This window comes from Papaver somniferum, chromosome 2 (genome assembly GCF_003573695.1).
Source record: "Papaver somniferum cultivar HN1 chromosome 2, ASM357369v1, whole genome shotgun sequence".
Classification (NCBI taxonomy): Eukaryota; Viridiplantae; Streptophyta; class Magnoliopsida; order Ranunculales; family Papaveraceae; genus Papaver; species Papaver somniferum.
In genome coordinates this window covers 32,686,100-32,701,783 of record NC_039359.1, presented here as the reverse complement: position 1 = coordinate 32,701,783, position 15,684 = coordinate 32,686,100, and positions in this window count along the sequence as shown.

The following is a 15,684-nucleotide window of genomic DNA, read 5'->3' as shown; positions in this document are numbered from 1 at the left end:
TAATCTTTAGTGTGCACAAACTTGATCGGCTAGGGATCCAACTATAATCGTTTTATCTTTGGGATAATAGTGATTGATAAGTTGAGTAGATCGGCATCAATATATTGTCTTTGTGACTAAGAAGTATTGATTGCAAAATCTAGATAATTACTTTGGTAGTTGTATTGAGATAAATATAAGAACCTGACAAAGGAGTTTATTGGGATAGACGGAAGAGCCTTTTGTCAAACCCATATCACTTGTTTGAAAAGAGTTGTTACCGAACAGATTTGGTGTTCTTTTACTTTTTGGAATACGAACCAAAGGAATTGTTCCAAGTGCGTGACTTATTACAAGTTGGAGGCGCAGGGATACAGATGAAACTAGGTGAAATATAAGTTTAGTTGCTTGGTCTCAACTATATGAAGTTAGTTTAGATTTTGTATAGCGGCTTAATCCTGAGACTATTCAATCTTGGACAAGGTCCCGGGGTTTTTCTACATTTGCGGTTTCCTTGTTAACAAAATCTTGCTGTGTATTTTACTTTTCTATTTCCGCAATTATAATTGTTTTATTATAATTAGAAGTAAAATACATAAACGTTAATTACTATGTACTTGATAACAACCCTATTTTGTTTGGTTAAGTCCGAACCTATTATCAAGTAAACATACTTCGTTGGTGTATTGTCTCGATCTTGTATCTATAGTCAATCACACAAGTTATATTGTTGTCGTATTGTATCGATCTCGTATCCACGGACGATCACACGAAGTGTGAACCGATTAGTTGTATTGTCTCGACTCAGTCCATAGACAATTACTTTCAGATAAAGGACTTATAGGTGGAAAAGTTTTAGATTGAGGTATATTTGGGTACCCTCGTCTTTTCAAAGATGATGTTTGCAATTTTAATATTTATGATTTTATATATTTCAAATTGTTATGGGATATGTTGTTTACGTCCGTGAACCTGTGACTGTCCTATACTTGTTCAAAAGTTATCTCTATTATGTCGGTATGAAAGTATTGATAAAATATAGAATAAACTTTTGACAAACAAAAGTTAAAGCCTTTTATGTCATTATTTTGATGGAAGAAAGGACAAAACTTTTGTTTACAAGGATTAAGTCTATAATATGTCATTGTGCAAATAGTAATAAAAATATGATGAATCTTTGTGTATTCCGCAGTATTGGTCGATCTCCGATCCACATTTTTGTGCATATACTGTGTTGCTCCGTAAGTTCTCTTATGTCGAGCATGACCAATTGAATTGATCATTTTTGTGGTTGATTCAATTGAAAGTTTTGGATTCAAATTCATGTGATTTGGTTATATCCAAAGAAATCCTTGTTTTCTTGTAAAAGCAAGGTCGCCTTTGTTGTCTTTCGAGAATGACATATTATGGGGGAGAGTTCTTTTTGAACTTGTGCTTAATTGCCAAATCTTTGTAGGGAGTGCGGCTGTGGAATATTATAGGGGTTATCTTGTATCTTTATAAACTCCTTGATAAATGCATTTAGCTTCGGCTTTATGATTGCATTTAAATAAGTTGTTATGTTATTCTCTTTTGGTCATGAAGTATCTCTATGAAAATTTCATGAGGATCCCACTAGTTTTCGTACCTTTGCCAATTTTTATTAACAAAAAGGGGGAGAATTAATGTGGAGTTACAAATACATATGGTTTACGGATCATTATGTAAGGGGGAGTAGTTTTCATGTCGAGATGAAGTATTGACTAAGGGGGAGTGATACATGTCACCATAGTATTGTTGTCAAAGTTGTGATACAATTGAACTTTGATGTTGTGTAATAATACTATGACAATGTATAACAATGATCGAGAGCATTTGTTTTCTTATTGTTATCGCTACGGATATTCAACAACTATGATGCTGAGTTGAACACGTTTAGAATCATGGAGTACTTGGAAGTGACGAAGTTTTCGAGTCATGTTGAAGATGCCAAGGAGATCAAGCATTTGGATGAGAAGCTACATTTATTTATTTATTTTGTAATACATATGTATTTATAATTTCGTCACTAAAATTGACAAAGGGGGAGATTTTTAGGGCACTGCTAGGTCGAACTCGCATGCGTTGCTATCTCAAGCATGTTTGTCAATGTTAGTGATCAAAACTATAAGTCTTGATTTTTAGCCTATTTATAGATGTCTCGGACTAGGACATGGATTTTGTAGTTGAGCTTAGACTTCATGGCGTTCATCATTTGAATACGAAGAACTACTAAGGGGAGCTTGTGGAACTTCATCGACAAAAGGTATGCGGAGACTTAAACTCATCTATCACTTGGAAAGTCTATTTCTACTATATATCCTATATTGAGACATAAGTCGTGTTATAATATAATTTTCTATGTACACATTTGAGATTTCGAGCCGAGTTTATCTCGCTTATATATTTCTCGAAATATGTGTTGGCAAGCTTTCACTTCGACCAAGTTCATCTTATATCATGTGAAAATTGCCGAGTAACATCTTACATGGTTTGTGTGATAACATCATTTGGTGTTTGTCTTGGAATGTTTCGTTATGATTATTTCAATAACTTGAAAATTGCTTTGATGCTAATAGTGTGTGAAAAGGACTATTTTCATCCTCTAAGAAAGTTTTAATGATTGGAATAAGAGTTTAGAACACTTAACCATTATTGGATATGTCATGTTGTGCACTCTTGCACATATGTAATCCATGTCCGGGAACCATAGTATGTGCACCCATTTGCGTACCGGCTGGTTTGAGAAATCCGGGAACCTAATATGCGTACCCGTTTGCGAACTGGTGTATAGGTTCGTATCCGAGAATTTATGCTGGATTGAAAGTTCACGTACCCGTTTGCGTACTGGCGTATCCCGATCTTAGTCCGGGTATTTCAAGTATGCGTGCCCGTTTGCATACTTGAAGGTTAAAGTTCTAAAATCGGTTTTGTTCATTAACATAAACATTTATATAATAAGGAATGCAATCTTTGCAAACCGTGAATATAATGTTCATGATTGATTCGAGTGAGTCAAACCGATTTTGCTTCAATTGTGCTCTTGTATAATTATATGAGAATATAACAATTGAACAACTCTTTAACTAGGTTGAGTTTATCTCATTATTCCACCGCCTTTATTCTCTTCTGCGGTGAGAAATAATCCTGGTATTCCTCACACGTGTCGTAGACCGCCAGACCAAAACCCTAATTGATATCCCCCCATTTATGTGAAGCGGAGTCATCCTTTGTGAAAATATGTTGAGAGAGAAATATTCTCTTTATCTGAGTTGGCCAAGATAGAGAGATATTCTCTGTTTTGTGAGAATGACTAGGATGAGTCACGTGAAAAGGCATGAAATTCCTCAGGACTTGTGTGCAGAGTGTGAGAGGAGCTAAGTCTGAGCTCCCTCTCTTCATGGCCGGTCACATATGCCATGTGAAGACTGTATTATTGTTTATGAGTCTCTTTGTTGAGCATGTAGAGCTCAAGATAGATTATCCACGTTTTTGGATAAATATGTATAGTTCATGCTCAATTTACTAGCCGTGAGTGTGTTTGAGAGGCCGAGAAATAGGCTTGAGTACCAGGTAAGGCGTGTGCCTATAATTTTGAATCTCTCCGAGATTTTGAGGAGAGCTTTGAATCTCTCCGAGATTTGTGAACGACTTAAAAATCTCTCTGTGATTTTTACAGGGAGATTTGGATCTGTCCGAGATTTTTGCAGACGGCTCAAAATCCCTCTGTGATTTTTGCAGAGAGATTTGAATCTCTCTGAGATTTTTGCGGACGGATCAAAAATTCTTATGCAATTTTTGCAGAAGATTTTCTTATCGGATCCGTATCTCTCTACGGTCAGATGAGACTCGGCCTAGAGAAAAAAGGCTTTGTACGCTCGATTTGATGTCTCTGCGAGACTTTGGCTTACTCGTCTTTGACCAGCGTATCTCGCAGAGATGTTCTAGGAATCAACTGTGTGTCCATATGATGAGCCAACAAGACCAGTGTATCTCGAAAGGATGTTCTAGGAGTCTGTTGAAAAGGCTCATAGGTGGAATAACCAGCGTATCTCGCGGGGATGTCCTAGGAGTTATCCGGAAACCTCACTAAGTCGATTCAGAGCCTACAATAGACATGACCAGTGTATCTCGCGATGATATACTAGGAATAAGTCTTTGATCTCAAATAGGGTGAGTCCTGCTTGAAGGAGATATGCAAATCTCCGCTCTGGGTTATAAGTCCATCGGGGACGTATTTACGCATCTACAGAGCCTACATGACCAGCAACATCTCATTGAGGACGTATACTAGGAATCATGGCATCACAATCAGCTGCTTCTCGTGAAAACATGCTGGAATTGTGGTTGTTCTGGTTCATAAGTCCGTCGGGTACGTTTTACGCTCTACTGAACTTACGTGACCAGCAGTATCTTGTTGAGGATGTGCGCTAGAAATCACAGCATCATGACCAGCAGTGCCTCGCGGGGACCTATACTAGAAATCGTGGATAAGGATGCCTTGAGTACCAAGGGCTTAATCTCTCCCGTGATAGTTGAATTCTGTCTATAGGGTTGAAATGACACTTTTTCCCTTTATCCAAATTTCACCATCTACAGTTGTGTCTTCAAATCAATCCTTCTTGCCAAATTATTTCCACTCAAAAGACCTTACCATGCTTGTTTAACCCAAAGGAAGATACCCATTAAATTTTAGCCATTGAGTCTCAGTCGAACAACTCCAAAATCCAAACCTAATTCTACCACCATTTTCCTTGCCAAAACTGAAAATTCAAAAGAAGAAGAAGGTCACCCCTTATCCACAGTACTTGAGTGCCGATAGTAATTAGCGTACCTCTTATCAAATGAGGTACCCCTTACCCAAAATTGGGAGTCCGAATAACACTTGTCCTCTGGGTGCCAAAATCAACTTTTCGAGCCGAATTTTCCAACAAAGTTTATTTCTTAAAAATACCTACAAACACATAAAACACCAAAATACGTACAAAATCGAGTACCGACAATACAGAAAATTGAGGACAACTTAGACAAAAAAATGTGTCTATCATTTAGCGGGATTAAGTTTTAGCCCATGTTGGTATGCTTTATCAAAGGATCATAAGGTGTTCCGATTGAAACTCATATGTGAAAAGTCACAACATGTTGAATTTATGTTTACATGAGTTGTGTTTAGCATAACATATGTGTTTCAGGTTTTCAACTTTTGTTATTGGCACGCATTAATTATCAATTCAACCTTTCTCTAGTAAAGGTTGCTTTTGTTGTTGTTCTTTTGTTCTTGCGAGAGGATGACAACATCTTGGGGGAGAGTTCTTAATTGAACTTGCGCCTAATGATATATCTTTCTACGGAGAAGACGCCGCAGAATTTGAGGTAATGAATTTGTTAGTTAATCATTTTCCTGTTTAATTTGCATATATTTTGCTTTTTCTTAACAAAATTTCGGTACAATTGATATATTCCATTATTATGTCTGGATGTGTGTTTGTATAATTCAATTGTTTCCAGCTAAGAAAAGTTGTGTCAATCTGTTAGATCACTGCTCGGTCGAACTCGCATGCGTTGTTATCTCAAGCATGTTTGTCAATGTTAGTGATCAAAACTATAAGTCTTGATTTCTAGCCTATTTATAGATCTCTCGGACTAGGACATAGATTGTGTGGTTGAGCTTAGACTTCACGGCGTTCATCATTTGAAGACGAAGAACTACTAAGGGGAGCTTGTGGAACTTCATCGACATAAGGTATGTGGAGACTTAAACTCATCTATCACTTGGAAAGTATATTTCTACTCTATCTCCTATATTGAGACATAAGTCGTGTTACGATATAGTTTTCTATATACACATTTGAGATTTCGAGCTGAATTTATCTCGCTTACATATTTCTCGAAATATGTGTTGGCAAGCTTTCGCTTCGACCAAGTTCATCTTATATCATGTGAAAATTGCCGAGTAACATTTTACATGGTTTGTGTGATACAATCATTTGGTGTTTGTTTTGGAATGTTTCGTTATGACTATTTTAATGACTTGAAAATTGCTTTGATGCTAATAGTGTGTGAAAACGGCTATTGTCATCCTCTAAGAAAGTTTCAATGATTGAAATAAGAGTTTAAAACACTTAACCATTATTGGATATGTCATGTTGTGCTCTCTTGCACATATGTAATCCATGTCCGGGAACCATGGTATGCACACCCGTTTGCGTACCGGTTGGTATGAGAAATCTGCGAACCTAAGTATGCGTACCCGTTTGCATACTGGCGGACAAGTTCATATCCGAGAATTTCTGTTGGGATTGAAATTTCGCGTACCCTTTTGCGTACTGGCGTAACCCGATCTTAGTCCGGGTATTTCAAGTATGAGTGCCCGTTTGCATACTTGCAGGTTAAAGTTCTAAAATCGGTTTTGTACATGAACATAAACATTTATATAATAAGGAATTCAATCTTTGCAAACCGTGGCTATAATGTTCATGATTGATTCGAGTGAGTCAAACCAATTTTGTTTCAATTGTGTTCTTGTATAATTATATGAGAATATAGCAAGTGAACAACTCTTTAACTAGTTTCATTTGAGTCATTTGAACTAGTTATGGTTAATATGAATAAGGTTGATACGGAGTAATCATACGGCTAACCTTGGTTAACTATTTGTAAACCAACATGGTGTACACGTTTAGGTACGGTTACATAAACCTAAATGGTGGTACATTTCATCTGTGTGTAACAAGCTAAGTTCAATCTAACGGTTGAAAGATATTAGCTTGGTTGAATCAGGTTTTTCATCTAACGGTGAATATTGAATGCTTTGTTACTAAGGTAACTTGGATTGCAAACCCTGATTTGAAAACTATATAAAGGAGAACTCTAGTAACTGGGAAACTAATCCCCACACCTCTTGTGTGTTACTAGTTTCATAACTAGAGTCGATTCTCCTTTAACCTTAGGTTTCTATCGAGACCCTGTAGGTTAGCGACTTCGAAGACTTCATTGGGATTGTGAGGCCAGACCCAACTAATTTCTTTGTAGTTGCGTGTTCTGATCTTGCCCGATTCTATCGTATTGAGTATAATTGAAATAATTGATTCGAGATTAATTTCTCCGATAGGCAAGATAAAAGTAATCACAAACATCTTCGTCTCATCGTTTGTGATTCCACAATATCTTGTTTCGCTAGTCGATTAAGATTATTGTGAGGTTATTGATAATACTAGGTTGTTCTTCGGAAATATAAGACCAGTTTATCAATTGGTTCCTGTTCACCTTGATTTATCAAAAGACGGAACAAAAACTCTTGGGTATTTTTGGGAGACAGCTTTATTCAATTTATAGACTTTTTTGTGTGAGACAGAATTGTTTATCAAGTCTTCAACTTTGGGTCGTAGAAACTCTTGGTTGTGGGTGAGATCAACTAAAGGAATCAAGTGTGTAGTATCCTGCTGGGATCACAGATGTAAGGAACGTAACTTTACCTTGAATCAGTGTGAGATCGATTAGGGTTCAACTACATTCCAGTCCGAAGTTAATTGGTAGTAGGCTAGAGTTTGTAGAGGCTTAATACAGTGTGGTGTTCAATATGGACTAGGTCCCGGAGTTTTTCTGCATTTGCGGTTTCCTCATTAACAAAACCTCTGGTGTCTGTGTTATTTCTTTTCCGCATTATATTTAGTTATATAATTGAAATATCACAGGTTGTGCGTTTAGATCAATCAATTAGAATATTCAACCTTTGGTTGTTGATTTAAATTGATTGACGCTTGAACATTGGTCTTTGGTACCGTTCAAGTTGTTTCACATAATAATCAGGCTCACGGATTTCTATCTATTTGATTTGCTGATTACATTGTGAAACAAAGATTTCAAACTCTTTGATATACTTTACTCTAGATTGAGTCTAACTGTCTAGTTGATTCCCTAGAAAGTGTATTGGAGTAAGTCCTCTCAGATTACCAAACGAATTGTTGGGTGTGGTTGTTAGACCCCCGCATTTTCACAATCTATTTGGCTTATTGTTTTGAATCTTCTTTATTGTTGGGTATCAAGTGTTCTTGCTTAACGAAATTCGGTGCAATTGCGGTGCTATAATGTCTATGATTGTTTCAATTGCTTCCGGTTAAGAAAATAATTGTGCAAGTCCAAATCGATTTTGGTTTGTATCTATTTTTATGGCTTAACGAAATACGGGATCATTTGTTTAGTCCAAATCGATTCCGGATAAGAGAAACTAAGTTAATTTGATCTTAATTAGACTTATCAAATTGGAGGATTCGGTTATTCAAGTCTAATTGAATGCCTTGACAAGAAAAACTAGTCAACTAACCTAGTGTTTGTCTTGTCTAAAGAGAAAAGTCTAAGTTATTTTCTGAATAATTAGATCCTGATGAGAGAAATAAATTTAATTCTGATCTTTGTTTTGATATTACCGAAACAAGCGGTTGTACATATGCAACCGGTTTAACAAGGGAATTAAGTTTCTTAGTCGATTTGTTAAACTATTAGGGAAAATTGCTTCGGGCAATTGTTTCCTTGATAACATATTAAAACTAAATTACTTGTAGTTTCGGTTTTAATATTGGTTATCTAAAATGGTATGTGAAACCTTCATGCTTAACTCTTATAGGTTGTTTATGTCTTTTAGATTTGTAAGATCCTTTCGGTTTGTCTTTTACTTGATCGAAACTTTGTCATTTTGTGACATAAAGGGGGGAAAATATATGGAGTAAACAAGTGATTTGCAATCACTAATTAAAGGACAATGTGCTTAAACGTTATATCTAACGAAAGAGTAAAGCATTACACCAGACGGATGGCCTTTGGGTTATGGGAAAAGTGTAACTTTATGGTGTCCAAAGGAGATGTATTAGGTCATGTTGTTTCATCTCAGGTACTTGAGGTAGATAAAGCTAAAACTAATTTGATTTCACATTTGATAGACCCAAAGAATGTTAAGGGAATAAGGTCTTTTCTTGGACATGCGGGATTTTACCGAAGGTTTGTTAAGGACTTTAGTAAAATCTACATGCCCCTGTGCAATGTTTTATCAAAGGATAAAGAATTTGTGTTTGATAAAGAATGCAAAATAGCTTGAAAAGCTAAAGACCTTATTGATTACAGATCATTCAACCCCCTAAATGGTTATTACCTTTTGAGAGAATGTGTGATGCTAGCGACTTTGCGATTGGAGCTGTTATAGAACACAGAGTTCAGAAGTTACATTTATTATGCAAGTCATACTTTAACTGATGCACAATGTAACTATTACATTAAGGAAAAATAGTTCTTGTCTATTGTGTTTTCCTTAGATAAGTCCAGGTCATATCTAGTCGGGTCTAAAGTTATTGTATACACCGACCATCCTTCCCTTAAGCATCTTTTGTCGAAGAAAGATGCGAAACCTAGATTGATTAGGTGGGTTATTCTTATGCAAGAATTTAACATAGAAATCAGAGATAAGAAAGGATTTGACAATGTGGTGGTTGATCATCGATCTAGGATAGTACTTGATTTGTCTTTTCACAGGGATGTAGTTGAAACTTTTCCCGATGAACAATTATTTAGTGTGTCACTAACACCTTGGTATGGAGACATTGCAAATTATCTTGCTATAGGTCACATTCTAGCTCATTGGACTCAACAAGACAAGACAAAGTTATTTAATGAAGTGCAAATTTTTTTGTGGGATTATCCGTTTCTGTTTAAAGTTTGCCTAGATCAGCTGATTCGAAGGTGTGTGCCAGAATTTGAACATCAAAGAATCATGAATTTCAGTCATTCTAGTGCATGTGGAGGACATTTCTCAAGTAAGAAAACTGCCCTTAAAATTCTTCATTGTGGATTCTAATGGCCAACTCTTTTCAAAGATGCATACTTTTTTTGCAAAGCATGTGAAAGATGCCAAAAAGCAGGAAGAAATTCTCGACGAGATATGATGCCATTAAATTCTATTTTGATTGTCGAAATTTTTGATGTATGGGGCATAGACTTTATGTGCCCATTTCCTTCCTCTTATTGTTATCAATATATATTGGTTGTTGTTGACTATGTATCTAAGTGCATTGAAGTTGTTGCTTGCAGGGATAACGACAGTAAGGTTGTTAATTTGTTACTAAGTTTCTAAAAGAGAATATTTTATCTAGATTTGGCACTCCTAGGGCTGTTATAACCGATATAAGTTCTCACTTTTGTAACAAGTCATTTGAGAAACTAATGAGATCAGATGGCATTACTCATAAAGTAGCTACAACATATCATCCTCAAACGAGTGGTCAAGTAGAAGTTTCTATTAGAGAAATAAAAGTTATATTGCACAAAACCGTAAACCCAAATCGCGAGGATTGGTCATTACGACTCACCGATGCTTTATGGGCTTATAGAACAACTTTCAAAACTCATTAGGAATGTCTCCTTATCGTCTTATATTTGGAAAAGCATGTCATCTACCTGTAGAGTTAGAACACAAAGCTTATTGGGCAATCAAGAAGCTTAATTTTGAACTAGATCAGGCTGATGAACATAGGAGATTGCAGCTAAATGAGCTTGAAGAAATAAGAAACGAGGGTTATAATACTTCCAGGAACTATAAAGCTAAAATGAAAATGTTTCATGATAAGCATATTATTAGGAAGACATTTGAACCTTTAGATAAAGTTAATCTTTATGATTGTCGTTTACATTTATTTCCTAGCAAGCTCGAATCCGCTGGACTGGTCCATTTATTGTTAAATTTTTTTTCCATATGGTCTTGTTGAGATCGAATATCCAAATAATGACAATATTTTCGAGTTAAATAGGCAGAGGTTGAAGCCGTTTTTAGAATTTGTGAATCCAGAAGTCGATACCACGACTCTGGAGGATCCTTCTTATGTTTGATTGGTTGTGTTTTGCAGATGTCTGGCTGGAGATATAAAGTTCAACACTTTAGCGAGACAACCTTTGTGTTTGTGGGTATCACAACTAGAAGCCCCCACGAGACAGTACTCGTCCTCTTGTGCGATCTTGAGATTTAAAGGCTTATTGCATGACCTAAATGCAATCGACTTGACATGCGACGGTGGTAAAATAATGTAGTTTTATTCACAAACATGGCTGATTACCCTTTCCACCTTTGAACTGTTTATAACCACTGTCATATTGGGGACAATGTAGAAATTAGGTTGGGTGTGGGGTAAATCCTAATCCATGCTTTTACGTTTCTCTGTTTGCATATTCGTACTTTATTGTCATCTTTGTTTGATCAAAATAAAAAAAAAAAGTTATGCATTATAAGATTAGTTGTTTAGCAAACATTTTTAACTCACTGTTTAGTGGTTCCATCTAGCTGCTTAGCAGACATTTTTAACCAGCTGTTTAGTGGTTTTGTCTAGCTATTTAGCGGACATTTCTAATCCATTATATAGTGGATCCGTCTAGCTGTTTAGCGGACATCTATATCCAGTTGTTTAACGGATATCTTTTATCTATTCGCTGTGGAGCGGATTTCATTTCGTTTCGAGTATCTTTTATTTTTGTTTTGCTTGAGGGCTAGCAAATTGCAGGTCGGGGGTGGTGTTTGTGCTCATTTTATGACATAATTAGCCATGATCACAATATTTTAAGCCATATTGGCGTTTTAATTCCATGCCTTGGGCTACTATTGTGCACATGACAGTAACTGGTTTAAAAACTGTTACCATAAGTTGTTTTGGCTAGTAAAAAGTGCCAACAGTTGGATGGAAGGCAGGTCCAAAATATTGAGAATTTTATACAAAACAAACATGTGGCTAAGATTATGGTTTTTGGACAAGAAAGGCATTCTAGTAATTTTGATGAGACATAGAAGTGGGCCATAAACATGAAAAGAAGTAAAAGAATGTGACGGACGTCTTCTTCCCAAAACTAAATCAGATCGTGAGATTTTCTAGGGTTCAAGTGAGGTAGGAATTAAAGATCAATAATAATTAAAAGGAGTGAATATTCACTAAATCTACATGCAAACTCAAGAGCTGATTCTGTCAAGTCAAATACTATCAGTCAACAACTGATTCCATCTATTTTCGGCAGAAATACAAGGAAGAGATTAAAACTAATCTGAATGAAATCCCCAAAATCAGTTGGAGATGAAATTGGTCGAAAACAAGGAATGGGTTTTCTATAAACCAAAAGGAAAGATGGATAATGATTGATTCAGGTCTTTTAGGCATTGAAAGAGGGAAGATTGGGCGCATCAGTTGTGTATAGAGAAGGAAGAACGAGCAACTAAGAGGGATACACTGAACTACCACAATCTGAATTTGTTTTTCTTTAATTTTCTAATTAGTTCCAATTGTTAGTTCTCTTTTGTGTTAGAGTATTCAGTCAATACGTTGAATGGATTTCTACACAACAATGAGAAGCTAAACCCCTCTCTGCCAAGATTAGAGAGTAAGTTTAATGGGTTCAATGTTATTTGATCATAAATATAATTTCATGTTTTAATCAATTTCATCTTTGTTTGATTACAATGTTGTGTTGAGTATGTCTATAAACTTCTTAGATTTAGTGCAATTTCTTGATACATTGAATGCTAAGAAATCCCCGTGACATTTCTCAATTGGTTTTTAATTTAGTTACATAATCAGACTTTATGAAATAGTGATTTTAGTTGCATTTAGAATTACAATAGCTATATTTTCCTGGTAGAGTAGATTACTGTCTGTCTTTATTCGAGTTATCATTTGATCACAGGAACTTAAATGCTATTAGGTGGAACCTTGGGTCTTGGTAGATTCACAACACTTATTCCTTTCTTTTACAATTATTTTATGTTGTATTTTGCAACTCAATTACAAATCATTATTGCTTTTCCTAAGAACTCTATTGAATACCAACAATCTTTATGGTTCGAACTTTCTTCCAACTATATTACATTTCCCTACTGATATCTTTGATACTTTGAAAAGAGTGATCACCAGGCCACATTCTCCTCTAATTTCTAAGTCTTAAACTATTAATGTGTAATTATCTGACTTATGTTTCTTATGTGCTTAACTAGCTTCGAGTACAATATTATAGTGTCTAAAATCGCCTATCTTACTTTATCCGTTCTTCATCTTCTATTAGGGCATGTCCAATGAGGGGAAAATTTTCCAAAATAAAGGAAAAGGCCGGGAATTCCCTTATTCCCTTCTTCCCCACCCTGATTCCCGAGAATTGTCTTATGGGGCTAGGAATTACCTTATTCCTTCCCTTATTCCCCACCATGAGTCCAGAGATTTTGATAAAAGAATAAGGGAATAAGAGAAGACATGTGGAAGAAAAACCGACCGATAAATCATGTAGTGCCAAACTCTTTATATAACGATCAACATATGATTGTCCGATATATTTCTTTTTTATTCGCTTAACAGAATGATATAAAAACAAAATAATAAATAATTGATATAAAAACAAAAACAAATAATAATAAACAAAATCAAAAGATCAAAAAGTGAAAAAGTCAAGGCAGGATGCCCGATCAGTTGAGGGAATGGCTATCTCCACATTGAAGTAGCGACAATTACCTCCTCTAACAATATCTTGCCACGTGTCACTTTTATATTATTTAATTATTTTAAATACTTTTTTTTAATATAAACCCCATATTCTCGGTACATAATAGCGACCAGGTGTAATATATATGTTATGATCGGCAAATTGAATTATGTCCCATCCATAAGATTTGAAATTCCCAGGCGGCTTTCCAATATGAGAAAACCATTGACACATCAGGTTTTAAGGGAATTTATACTTCCTTCGTTGGACGTGCCCTTATTCTATTTCTTCTGCATATGGTATCAGTTTTTAGTCGTGTCTTTGTTTCTCTCTACACGCGGTCATCTACCACTTCATGATGGCCCTTATCTTACTTTGGTGCATTCATAAGTTCCACCTCTTACAGCCTTATCACACCTAGATTTTTTTATTTCCTCAATTCATTCACTTGCAGCAGAGAGAGATTCAAATTGATATGAAGAAAGAAATAAGCAGAGAAGTGATAGAGCTGCTGATAAAAGAAGAATCAAATCGAGAAGAATTAGGGTCAAAGTTGTTTTTATCAAATAACATGAAGAAGATTTGTAGAAGGGATCTCGTGTGTTATTGCTATGATTTGATGGCTAGGATTCAGTGTCGTCCCTCTCATAAAGCAATGAAATCCTTGCTTGAGGCCACACATGACAGGGGGCCACAAATTACCAAAATACGAAAATAGACTGTAGTTATCTACTCTCTAATTAGACAAAAAGAGAAGGTCAAATGCCAAAATAGACTGTATCTAGATATTCTCTAATTAGAGAAAAAGAGAAGGTCAGAAATGGTTTCTAATGGGGATATTTATCGTTTTATATATATAATTTTTGTTTAACGACTTAAATGGTAGCTTGTTTATTCCTTAATAGGGTCGTGTTCTTTTATCTATTGGATAGTCTGCGTCTGCTCATTTATTCCCAGGTAGATGCATAGATGTGTTATACTATCTCCGTTCCTAAAAAAAGTTATTATAGATTTTTCAATCTTGCCTATTTAAATGGAACACATATTATAAGTTTTTGTGTGTACTCGTACATATTATAAGTTGGTTTGTGTACTGGATAGTTAAGTTCCCACCACTGCTAGATATATGTAGATATGTAGTTTAGATGCACATAGATGTATATCAAAAATTATCTATGCCAACATTATCTTTGTGTCACAAATATATTAATTTGATTATCCATAAACCAAAAATGTATAGAAAACTTAGCTTGTGCATCTATTATTGACGAGTATGCTACAAAAATTGTACAAATACAACTAACTATTTGGCGATCGTTGTTGGAATGTTTTTCGAACTAGCAGCGGTTCATAACTTCTTTATTTATAGCTTCATTTTTCCAACCGAGGGCCACAAATTTTATCTTTCTTTAAGCCACCAAAATCCTAGGACCGGGCTTGCTAAGCTTAGGTAGGGAATAGGTTTAGACAGAAGAGAAATGAGTTCTTGATGATTTTGGGAGGCACTAAGGAATGGGTTGTCAAATTGAGACGAAAAACAGTACAGATACGTGTTTGATTCACCCAAAAATGAAGAAAATGATAACGGATTTACATACAGAGTTATGTTGTTCGATTGGTTTGGGTGATTTAGAGTAAAGATGTCGTGAATGATGTAAGTATTGGTGCTGAGAAGCATTGACAGAAAAATGAGGGTCTTCATGGGTTGATGCTTGTTTGAGTCTGCAAAACAAGAGTTTATGCTCTTAATATAAATGAAATTGGAAGATGAATAAATGGGTTAAAGTCATGAGTTTGACAGAGATTGTAAAATCAAAGAAGAACAATTGAGGAGTAGTTCCGGTGGTGTTGGTAGCCAAGATAATTGGTGGTTTGTAAAGCTTTGCAGGGAAAATGAAGGTGGTGATGTTATTAGAATAAATGCTGGTATAAAATTGAATAGATGAATTCTAGGAATTACTTGCAGGGAAGAAAAGATTAAAAGGCCTGAAACTTAAGTCAAAAATTAAGTTAAAATCCTAAGTCCGGGGATCCAGTTCCTAATAATAATTAAAAGTAAGAAGAAAACAAACTATTGAATTTTTTTGGATATGTTGCTCCTTCCTCCAATCCTTATAAACTTGAGAAGTGTTTGGGTCAAGGTTGGGATTGGTAACTGAGCCTGGCCTAAGATCAACCATTTTTGAATAATTGAGC